The following is a 12,767-nucleotide window of genomic DNA, read 5'->3' as shown; positions in this document are numbered from 1 at the left end:
CATCAAAGGATTCCACAAAGCGCTTCAGGTAACCTTGAGGAGAGCGAGTGGATTAGGCCCAGCCTCCATTCAATTAGAGCAGCTCCTCTTCTGCTCCAAGACTTCATATAAACAAAATGTTCCACTGCTGTTTTAAAAAGTTTGAAAACTCCTTTCCTCACTACAAAATTTAATTGGAAGTCCCTGCTGTACTCACTCATAGTATCCTGTTCTTTTCTTTTATAGTCCTATCACAGTTTGCAATTGTATGTAATTAGCCTTCACTTTTCCACTGGCCTCATTTAAGAGGCTGTAAGCTTCACGAGAGTAGGGCCCATAGGGTTTATTCCACCACTGGGTCCACACTGCATACCTAATACCATGACTGGCACATGGTGGGTGCTCAACAAAGATTTGTTCAATAATGAAATTTTATGATTCTACTTTCCATTCCAATCTACTTGAAACAATGTATTATCTAAACCCAAAAGTGCAAATTCTTGAGAGGAGTAACAATGACTAAATAATATTCTCAGGAATTTACCTGAACACACGAAAGCAGAAGTACCTCTCATATGTACCAATGCATCAGGCCAACTACGCCTGTTAAATTAGTCTTGGTATTTAATTTCTGGGCCAAAAGAATCTAAAAGTAATTTTAGGTGCCCTAATACAGTAGGGAGTTTTCCAGGAGAATAAAGAACCACACACCATCCATTAAACGTGTATCAAAGCCTCTGCTGAAAAGGCCACACTGAGGCCTCTGGAGATAGTGCTACGACAGTGAATTATAAATCAGCTAAAGTGGCAGTTTAGGGACCTCTGATACAAGGTGGTGAACTGAGCACATGCTGAGAGCTTACCCTCCTGGACCCTCCCCCTCAAATGACTTAAAGATAGAAAGATAAATTGATGCATGCATAGCTAGAATCAAAACAAAAAAAAAGGGAATTCTCTCTAAGCCTAAAAAAGATGAGGCATCCTGCAAGGAAGAAAATAAACAAGAAGCCAGTGCAGTAAGCAAGGGCTGTGCTGAGCTGCCATGAGCCACACACAAAGGCACACACGCAGGCCACCTTTGAGGAAACTGGAAGATCTTAACTGCCTCCCCTCAACAAAGCACCCAAAGAAAACGAGCATCTAAAAAGGTCTTTAAAAATGAGTATATTTAATATACTCAGGCACCTAAAGGACAGAATAGCATCCACAAAATATTCTGAAAAATAACCAATTAGCGACTTTAAAAATGAAAATCATTGAGATTTTTAAAAAGTCCACAGATAGGCTGAAGAAAAGACTGAATACAGCTAAAGATTGATGTGCATTCTTTTTTTAAACTTAAGAAATGTGAGTGATAAATCCAGTCTTAAAGTCTAGATCTCAGAGTTCCAGAGAGACCAAAGAGAATGGAGAGGCAACAGCATCTGAAAGAGACAATGGCTGGGAATTTTTCAGAACTGATGAACAATATGAGACTTTAGAGAGTAAGAATCCTGAGTATTAAAACAAATTTAATTAAATAGAAACAAATTTTTAAAAAGTTCATATTCAGACAGATTCTAGTAAAACTTCAGATTACCAATGTTATAAAGAAAACTCTAAAAGCTACCAGTGAAAGAGGAGAGATTCTATAGAAAGGAAGGAGAATCAGATCATTATCAGCAAAAATGGCTACAAGATAATAGAGGAATAATATTTCCAAAGAATGAAGGGAAAACATCTTTTGGCCAAATTATCATTCAATAGTGAGGGTTACCACAAGAATTAGCCAAGAAAAGGAATAAAAGATATTTGGGGCCGGCCTCATGGCTGAGTGGTTAAGTTTGCACACTCCACTTCAGCGGGCCAGGGTTTCGCAGGTTTGAATCCTTGGCACAGACATGGCACCGCTCATCAGGCCACAGTGAGGCAGCAGCCCACATGCCACAACTAGAAGGACCCACAACTAAAAATACACAACTACGTAATGGGGGGCTTTGGGGAGAAAAAGGAAAAAAATAAAATCTTTAAAAAAAAAGAAATAAAAGATACTCAAATTATAAAGGAAGAAGTAAAATTATTTCTATTTGCAGATGACATGATCTCCTATGTAGAAAACCCTAAAGAATCCACTGGAAGACCTCATCAAGATGGTGGCATAGGTGGACTCTGAATTCACCTCCTCCCACAAACACACTCAGGTTATAACTATTCTTGGAAAAAAGACCCCAGAAAGAGAGCTGCAAACTGGATTAAAGGAACTCACACAACAAGGGACACTCATGAATGAGGTGGTAGAGGCAGAAATTCCTTCTGGAGAGAAAAAAAGCCACCTTCGCAAGCCACAGAGCTTCACAGCCAGCCAGGCAGGAGACACTGTAAGGTACACAGTCTTCCCTGGAGAAGTGGGGACCTTAGCAGGGCACGTTACCGCTATAAGCACCCTTCAGACTCAGCACAACTGAGATGAATGTCATACTATCTGGCTTGGCTGGCTATTACCTGCAGCAGGGAATATCCCCAGAAAACCTATTGACATAAGTGGAATAAAGCCAGCTCTTAAAGGGCCCATGCACAAATTCACCCGTTTCAGCGAACAACCTAAAATCACCAGAAAGAAAGGTGCACAGTCCTTTGGTGAAAAGAGACTCACCTGGTAGGCTCTGGGTGCATCTCAGTGAGAGGTGAGACCTCTCCAGAGACTGAGACATTGGTGGCGGCCATTGTTGTAATGTAGTACAGGCGTGCTGACACAGGCGCTGGGAGGCGCCATTCGAGTTCTTCTTCTGGCCTGTTATCCCAGGGGTCTGCCACACCCACTAGAGCACAGATTTAATCCAGTTCACCCAAGGCAGGCAGCCCGCTATAGGGACTGGCCCCACCCAACAGCAAGCCCTCAGGCTACTTGTCGGCCTGCATAGACTGGGTGCCTTGATCCTCTACAGGGAGGTAAGTGTGTCCACATCTGTAGGGAAGGGCCTGTGTGAGGACCAGGTGATCTGTGGGGGGCACTGGTAGAGAGGTGGGGGCCTCTGCAGTGGGGCGACTGGGTACACTCCAGGGGGTTGGGAAGTGTGCATGGGCCAGGACTGTGTTGATGGTGTGTGTGGACCTGTGGGAGGTGGGGTTATGAGTGGCAGAAGACCTATGCTTCACAAACAGCCACAAAGGGGATTGGCCCCACCTTCCAAAGCCTGAAAAAATTAGGTGCTCATGTGCCTGGGGCTGGCCCCACCCAGCTGCAATCCTAAGAGAGCTGACAATAGCCTTGCAGGCCTGAGGCCTACAGTAGCTGTAAGCCCCTGACCTTAGCAACCAGCTACACTGGGTGCCTACTCATTTAACAGGAAAACTGCAACAGAAGTGTGCTATTAGACCTGTAGCCAACAGTGCTGGGGCTCTCCAAACCTGATTTACAAACAGCCAGCCAGGGAGGGAAAGCCTAGACTCCTGGGTACCTGCGGTAAGAGCAACCCTGCCACAGCAGAACGACACAAGTAGCCCACACAGGGGTCACTCCTGGAACATTTGGACTGGTGATGAGAGGGAAGCACTCTGCTGGGCCTCAAAAGGCACCTCTTATATAAGGCCACTTCTCCAAGATCAGGAGACATAGCTGACTCACCTAATACAAAGATATAAGCACAGAGAAAGAAGCATAATAAGGAGGCAAAGGAATATGTTCCAAGCAAGGGAACAGGACAAAACCCCAGGAAAAGAACTAAATGAAACAAAGTAAGCAATCCACCTGACAAAGAGTTCAAACAAAAATTCATAAAGATGCTCACTGATATTGGGAGAAGATTGGATGAACACAGTGAGACTGTCAACAAAGAATTGGAAAATATAAAAAAGAACCAACCAGTAATGAAGACTACAATACTGGAAATGACAAATTCACTAGAGGGACTCAATAGCAAAGTAGATGATACAGAAGAAAGGATCAGTGAGCTGGACAAAAGACTAGAGGAAATCACCCAAGCTAAACAGATAAAAGAAAAAAGAACTAAATAGAATGAGAACAGTCTAAGGGAACTCTGGGACAATATCAAGCACACTAACATTCATATTATAGGTGTCCCAGAAGGAGATAAAGGGGCAGAGAATCTATGTGAAGAAATAATAGCTAAAAACTTTCCTAACCTAAGGAAGGAAACAGACATCCAAGTACAGGAGGCACAGAGAACACCAAACAAGATAAACCCAAAGAAGCCCAAACCAAGACACATTATAATTAAAATGTCCAAAATTAAAGATAAAGAGAGAATCATAACAGAGAAGAGAAAAGAAACAAGTGACATACAAAGGAAAGCCCATAAGGCTTTCGGTGGACTTCTCAGCTGAAACCCTACAGGCTAGAAGAGAGTGGCACAACTTATTTGAAATGCTGAAAGAAAAAAACCTAGAGCCAAGAATACTCTATCCAGCAAGGTTATCATTCAGATTGGAAGGAGAGATAGAGTTTCCTAGACAAGCAAAAATTAAAGGAGTTTATCACCAAGAAAGCAGTTCTACAAGAAATGCTGAAGGGACTTATTTAAGTGGGAAAGAGAAGACCACAAATAGGGATAAGAAAATCATAAAAAAAAAAAAAAAGAAAAAGAAAACAGGCAAAAAAATCACTGGAAAAGGCAAAAATATAGTAAAGGTAGCAGATCAACCATCTATGAAGATAATATGAAGGCTAAAAGACAAAAGTACTAAAATTACCTATTTCAATGATAAGAGGATAATGGCTAGACACACACAAAATAAGAGTTCAAAACCATAAAATGTGGGAGGAGGGGAGTAAAAGAGTAGAGCTTTTAGAAAGAGGTCAAGCTAAATAGACTACCAACTCAATACAGATTGCTATATACATAGAATATTATATAGGAATATCATGGTAATCACAAACCAGAAACCTATAATGTGTAAACAAATAAGTAAGAGGAAATAAATCAAACATATTACAAAAGAACACCATTAAACCACAAGGGAAGAGAGCAAGAGAAGAAGAAAGGAACAGAGAAGAACTACAAAAACACCCAGAAAAACAAAAGTAAGAAAATGGCAATAAATGCATATTTATCAATAGCTACTTTAAATGTCAATGGACTAAATGCTCCAATAAAAAGGCATATGGTGGCCAACTGGATAAAAAAAACAAGACCCATATATATGCTGCATACAAGAGACACACTTCAGACCTAAAGACACTCACAAACTGAAAATGAAAGGATGGAAAAAGACACTTCATGCAAATAGCAAAGAAAAGAAAGCTGGGGTAGCAATACTTATATCAGACAAAATAAACTTTAAAACAAAAACTGTAATAAGAGACAAAGAAGGGCACCACATAATGATAAAGGGAACAATCCAACAAGAGGATATAATACTTGTAAATTTCTATGCACCCAACATAGAAGCACCTAAATATATAAAGCAATTATTAACAGACATAAAAGGAGAAATAGTAACACAATAATAGTAGGGGACTTTAACACTCCACTTACACCAGTGGATAGATCATCCAAACAGAAGATCAATAAGGAAACAATGGCCTTAAGCAATACATTAGACCAGATGGACTCAACAGACATATATAGAACATTCCATCCAAAAACCACAGAGTACACATTCTTTTCAAATGCACATGGAACATTCTCCAGGATTGGTCACATATTAGGCCACAAAACAAGTCTCAATAAATTTAAGAAGATCGAAATAATACCAGCATCTTCTCTGACCACAAAGGTATGAAACTAGAAATCAACTACAGGAATAAAATCAGAAAATCCACAAATAGGAGAGTAAACAAAATCCTACTCAACAACGACTGGGTCAATGAGGAAATCAAAGGAGAAATCAAAAAATACCTGGAGACAAATGAAAATGAAAATATGACATGTCAAAATGTATGGGATACACCGAAAGTGGTTCTAAGAGGGAAGTTTATAGCAATTCAGGCCTTCTTCAACAAACAAGAAAAATCCCAAATAAATAATCTAACAATGCACCTAAAGGAATTGGAAAAAGAAGAACAGGGGCTGGCCTGGTGGTGCAGTGGTTAAGTTTGAGTACTCTGCTTCGGCGGCCTGGGGTTTGCTGGTTTGGATCCCGGGCGCAGACCTACCCACCGCTTATCAAGCCATGCTGTGGCAGGCATCCCACAAATAAAATAGAGGCAGATGGGCAGAGATAATAGCTCAGGGCCAATTTTCCTCAGCAAAAAGAGGAGATTGGCAGCAGATGTTAGCTCAGGGCTAATCTTCCTCAAAAAAAAAAAAAAAGAACAAACAAAGCCCAAAGTCAGCAAGAAGGAAGGAAATAATAAAAATCAGAGCAGATACAAACAAAATAGAGACTAAAAAAATAGAAAAAAATCAATGAAACCAATAGTTGGTTCTTTGAAAAGATAAACAAAATTGACAAACCTTCAGCTAGACTCACCAAGAAAAAAAGAGAGAAGGCGCAAATAAATAAAATCAGAAATGAAAGAGGAGAAACTATAATGGACACTTCGGAAATACAAAAGATTATAAGAGAATACTATGAAAAGCTATACACCAACAAACTGGATAATCTAGAAGAAATGGATACATTCTTAGAATCATACAACTTTCCAAAACTGAATCAATAAGAAGCAGAGAATTTGAATCGACCAATCACCAGTACAGAGATTGAAACAGTAATGAAAAACCTCCCAAAAAATACAAATCCAGGACCAGACAGCTCCCTGGTGAATTCTACCAACATTCAAAGATGACTTAATACCTATCCTTCTCCAACTCTTGCAAAAATTGAAGAGGAGGGGAAGCTTCCCAACTCATTCTACAAAGCCAACATTATCCTGATACTGAAACCAGACAAGGACAACACAAAAAAAGAAAATTACAGGCCAATATCACTGATGAACATCGATGCAAAAATCCTCAAGAAAATACTAGCAAACTGATTACAACAATACATTAAAAAGATCATACAACATGATCAAGTGGGATTTACTCCGGGGATGCAGAGATGGTTCAACATCTGCAAATCAATCAATGTGATACACCACATTAACAAAATGAAGGATAAAAATCATATGATCATCTCAATAGATGCAAAGAAAGCATTTGACAAGATACAGCATCCATTTATGATAAAAATTCTAAATAAAATGGGTATAGAAGGAAAATACTTCAACATCATAAAAGGCCATATCTGATAAACCCAGAGCTAATATCATTCTCACGGAGAAAACCTGAAAGCTGTCCCTCTAAGAACAGGAACTAGACAAGGATGCCCACTTTCACCACTCTTATTTAACATAGTATTGGAAGTTCTAACTAGAGCAATTAGGCAAGAAAAGGAAAGAAAAGGGATCCAAATTGGAAAAGAAGTGAAACTGTATTTATGCGTGACGTGATTTTATACATAGAAAACCCTAAAAAATCCACTAAAAAACTTTTAGAAATAATAAATGAATACAGTCAAGTTCCAGGATACAAAATCAACATACAAAAATCAGCTGTATTTCTATACACTAACAACGAAGTAGCAGAAAGAGAAATTAAGAATACAATGTCATTTACAATAGCAACAAAAAGAATAAAATGCCTAGGAATAAACGTAACTGAAGAGGTGAGAGATCCATACACCGAAAACTATAAAACATGGTTGAAAGAAACTGAAGAAGACACAAAGAAATGGAAAGATATTCCGTGCTCTTGGGTTGGAAGGAAAGATATTCCATGCTCTTGGATTGTAAGAATGAACACAGTTAAAATGTCCATACTTCCTAAAGCAATCTATAGATTCAATGCAATCACTATCAAAGTTCCAACAACATTTTTCACAAAAACAGAACAAAGAATCCTAACATTTATATGGAACAACAAAAGACCCTGAACAGCCAAAGGAATCCTGAGGAAAAAGAACAAAGCTAGAGGTATCACACTCCCTGATTTCAAAATATACTACAAAGCTATAATAACCAAAACAGCATGGTACTGGCACAAAAACAGACACACAGATCAATGGAACAGAATTGAGAGCCCAGAAATAAACCCACACATATATGGACAGCTAATTTCCAACAAGGGAGCTGAGAATATAGAATGGAGAAAGGAGAGTCTCTTCAATAAATGGTGTTGCGAAAACTGGACAGCCATATGCAAAAGAATGAAAGTAGACCATTATCTTATACCATGCACAAAAATCAACTCAAAATGGATTAAAGACTTGAATGTAAGACCTGAAACTGTGAAACTTCTAAAAGAAAACAGGCAATATGCTCTTAGACATTGGTCTTAGCAGCATTTTTTTCAAATACCATGTCTGACTGGGCAAGGGAAACAATAGAAAAAATAAACAAATGGGATTACATCAAACTAAAAAGCTTCTGCACAGCAAAGGAAACTATCAACAAAATGAAAAGACAACCTAACAACTGGGAGAAGATATTTGCAAATCATATATCAGATAAGGAGTTAATATCCAAAATACACAAAGAACTCATACATCTCAACAACAAAAAAACCAACAACCCAATTAAAAAATGGGTAAAAGATCTGGACAGAGATTTCTCCAAAGAAAATATACGGATGGTCAATAGGCACATGAAAAGATGTTCAACATCATTAACTATCAGTGTAATGCAAATCAAAACTACAGGGAGATATCACCTCACTCTGGTCAGAATGGCTATAATTAACAAGGCAGGAAGAAGTGTTGGAGAGGATGTGGAGAGAAGGGAACCCTCAACTGCTGGTGGGAATGCAAACTGGTGCAGCCACTATGGAAAACAGTAAGGAATTTCCTCAGAAAATTAACAATAGAGCCAACTATTCCACTGCTGGATATTTATCCAAAGAACTTGACAACACAAAGGCATAAAGATACATGTACCCCTATGTTCATCGCAGCATTATTCACAATAGCCAAGACTTGGAAGCAACCTAGGTGCCCATCAAGGGACAAATGAATAAAGACCATGTGGTATATATACACAATGGAATACTACTTAGCCATAAGAAATGATGAAATCTGGCCATTTGTGACAACACGGATAGACCTTGAGGGTATTATGCTAAATAAAATAAGTCAGATGGAGAAGGTCAAATATCGTATGCTCTCACCTATAAGTAGAAGATAAAAACAATGACGAACAAACACATCGCAACAGAGATTGGATTAGTGGTTACCAGAGGGGAAGGTGGGAGGGAGAAGGGTGAAAGGGGTGATGACGAGGTACATGTGTGTGGTGATGGACTGTAATTAGTCTTTGGGTGGTGAACATGACGTAATCTACATGGGATTCAAAATATATTACAATGTACACCTGAAAGTTATATAATGTTACAATCTAATGTTACTACAGTAAAAAAAAAACCAAAAAGGATAAAAAAATTTTTAAATTAGGACAAAAAAAAAGAATCCACCAAAACAAAAACCTATTAGAGCTAATAAACAAGTTCAGCAAAGCTGGAGGACACAAGATCAATAAAAAGAATCAGTTGCATTTCTATACACTAGCAATGAACAATCTGCAAATGAAATTAAGAAAATAATTTCATTTACAATAGCATCAAAAAGAATAAAATACTTAGGAATAAATTTAACCAAAGAAATGCAAGACTTATACACTGAAAACTACACAACATCACTGGAAGAAATTAAAGAAGATCTAAATAAATGGAAAGACATTCCATGTTCATGGACTGGAAAACTTAATATTGTTAAGACAACAATATTCCCCAAATTGATCTACAGATTCAATGCAATTTCTATCAAAATCATAGCTGCCTCTTCTATAGAACTTGACAAGTTGATTTTAAGTTCACATGGAAATACAAGAAACACAGAATAGCCAAAATATTATTCCAAAAGAACAAAGTTGCAGGATTCACACTTCCTGATTTCAAATTTACTACAAATCGATTTCAAAGTAGGCTAGTTTGCTTTATGCTCAAAGGTTCAGGGTGATTCACAAATTTTCCATTACTCTCTCTAGTTACACAGAAATCCCTAATTAACATCTGAAGTTACTCGCTTTGAAAATGTTTCTAAGCTTACACACTGTGTAAGGACTGAGCAACAGATCAAGAAGGCTTTTTACATAGCTGGTATCTCCTCCACGCCATGAACTCACTTCACACTTCATGATCCTGTCTTCATTGTTGTTGGAATGTCCAGAGCAGAAGTCTACCTGACAATGGTACTTTTACAGCTTCTCTACTCAAGGTCTTCACTGTCACTATTTCTCCTCTGTCCTCACATAAAGACTCGGGAAGGGGCCAGCCCCGTGGCTGAGAGGTTAATTTCGCGACCTCTGCTTTGGCGGCCCAGGGTTTCGCCGGTTCGGACCCTGGGTGCAGACATGGCACCACTCATCTAGGCCACGCTGGGGTGGCAGCCCACATAGCACAACCAGAGACACTCACAACTAGGATATACAACTATGTACTAGGGGGCTTTTGGGAGAAGAAGAAGAAAAAAAAAGACTGGGGAAGATGACAAATGGATGCAGTCACTGGAAGCTGAAGAATGCTGCTGTAGACAGGGCGCTGAAAGTGACTTTGATGATTTGTTAGAAGGGGTCTAGGGTATTCTTCGTTTTGAAGATATTAAACTTTTGGATCTACTAGCACTTTTTCATTTGAAACTTACTCCAGTGCACCCAGATCAACAAGACCTTTGACTTCATTCATTTAAAGGTTTACATGTTCAAGTGAGTTTTTAGAGATCCTCTTTTGGGAAACATTACCTTATATTTGGGATCACTTCCTCTATTTTTAAAAGAAAAAATACATCAAAAGCTTGTTGTTGCTTGTACTTCTCCCACTTATTCTATTTCTTTCCTTCCTTCCACTGCTACTTATAACATTTAAGATCACAATAATTTAGAAATACAAATTTATTTCACTTTCATGACTCAATTTCATCCAAGCTCTTTAAATGCATCTTTGACATCAGCATCTTCGTCACCACTAAAGGTTGAGTCATCACACAGTTCTCCAGAGTACATCATGGTCATTTCTGTCCAAACTGTTTAGAAACAATTCTTCTGTATCTAATGTTCTCAATGGAAAATTTACCACAAGCTTCTCCCATGATATTAAGCCAGGTGGCATTTTCATCTATAATCACTTACTGCATTTTTATTTTCAAAATTAAATTGAATCTTTTCTACACACATAATTAATAAGCTTGATCTAATGAGAATAGAGGGAACACTGCACTCAATAATCTGAGAATCTTTTTAAGCATACAGAGGATATTTAGAAAACTTGTTCAGATACTTCACCCTAAAAGAAATCCCAACTCTACCAAAGAATCAGTATCACACAGAATACCACTTCTGACCAAAATTAATAATATCAGAAAGCATAAAGAAGACTCAAAGTCTCATGTGTTTGGAAATTTCAAAAATTGCCTTAATTGTGCATATTAAAAAAAAAAGAATTTTTAAAAGTCAGGTAACTGAATAATCATCTAAAGACGTAAGATACCATTAACAGGGTTTGATCCTTACATGTTTTCTCTTTATCTAAACATCATCGCTAAGTTGCCAATTCCCAAATTTATATTTCCAAACCATATATGTCCCATGAATGCCCTCCAGACTTCTATAAACTACCTATTTGAGTGTCAAAAAATCCTCAACATGTCCCAAATGGAGTTCTCATTCTCCCCAAACTTATTTCACCTGTTGCCATCCCTGTCTCTACCCTTCCAACTGTTCAGGCCAAACCCACTTCTCTCTTTCTCCCACACTCCGTGTCCAACCTGTCAGCAAGATTTTTACGCCTCCCCATTACACCAGTTTTAGATTTTTAAGCTTTCAAAAGGGCTGAGCTCACACAGATAACATCAATGGCAGTTTAATCAATTTCTCAAAATGAAGACATTAAATATTCATCTCAAGAAATTCTATGGAGAAGCTCTTAACAAGAACGTTTTTCTTGTGATAAAATGGACACAGGAAATGAGTGAAGGATAACAGCTGGACTTACACAGAATTAAACATAAGGTGTGACAGCTCGGAAGGAATGACTAAAGAGAAAAAAGCAGCCACTTAAATTCTAAAAAGAATTCTACTAAAAAAGTGGAAAACCAAGGAGGAAGATCATTCAATACAATTTAACAGAGTATTTCCTTAAATTCACGCTTGGAGGCACGGTATCCAGTTTTTCCCTTAAGATGATCCTATTAACATTATCCAAAAGGGAAAAAACATTAAGACAAAAGAGAAAGGTCACTTTAACAAAGAAGATGCCTTATTTTGACTTTATCTTAACCTCTAGGATTATTTCAAGTAGTAAAATAAGAACTTCTCTCCAAAAGCCTATAAATATACAGATTTTTACAATCTGAGGAAACTTTCTTTGACTGCCTTCCAAAGCTTCAGTGGGATCAGCAAAGTCATACTGAATATACAAGCAAGACCCCAAAATGTGACCTTGAAGAGAGGAACTATAAGAAACTTGCCAAATTTAACCTAATTCTACTAGAATTTACTCTAAAAGCACAAGTCAGTATAAAGTTTAGTTCCAAAAACACCTGGAATGTGCCAGGTACTACGGATATACAATCACAGCCCTTAAGAAGTTGATGGTGCAAAGGAGGTGCTTACAATCTTCAAGAAGTCCAGGTCCAATGTATACTCAAGAAACCTTAAGGAAGGAGACAGCACTTTATTGGGTGCCCAAATGACTAATAAAACAATAAGAACTAAACGAACTTAGGAATGGAAAGGCGAGATCCATATGAATTATTAGTTGCCTCTAGGGTTCAAAGGTTCCATGGATGGATGGACAGAATCTAAGCTTGGCTCACGGATA

General features: G+C 38.2%; 1 protein-coding gene across 50 annotated transcripts in view; it reads right to left on the bottom strand.

Moving 5' to 3' along the window:
• Positions 1-12,767, bottom strand: part of DTNB (dystrobrevin beta) — a 239,286-nt gene that overhangs the window by 94,615 nt on the left and 131,904 nt on the right. The window lies entirely within an intron of this gene.

Source organism: Equus przewalskii, chromosome 14 (assembly GCF_037783145.1).
Source record: "Equus przewalskii isolate Varuska chromosome 14, EquPr2, whole genome shotgun sequence".
In the NCBI taxonomy this organism is placed as follows: Eukaryota; Metazoa; Chordata; class Mammalia; order Perissodactyla; family Equidae; genus Equus; species Equus przewalskii.
Note: the sequence above shows the minus strand (reverse complement) of the source record. Positions and strands in the feature narration are given on the sequence as shown.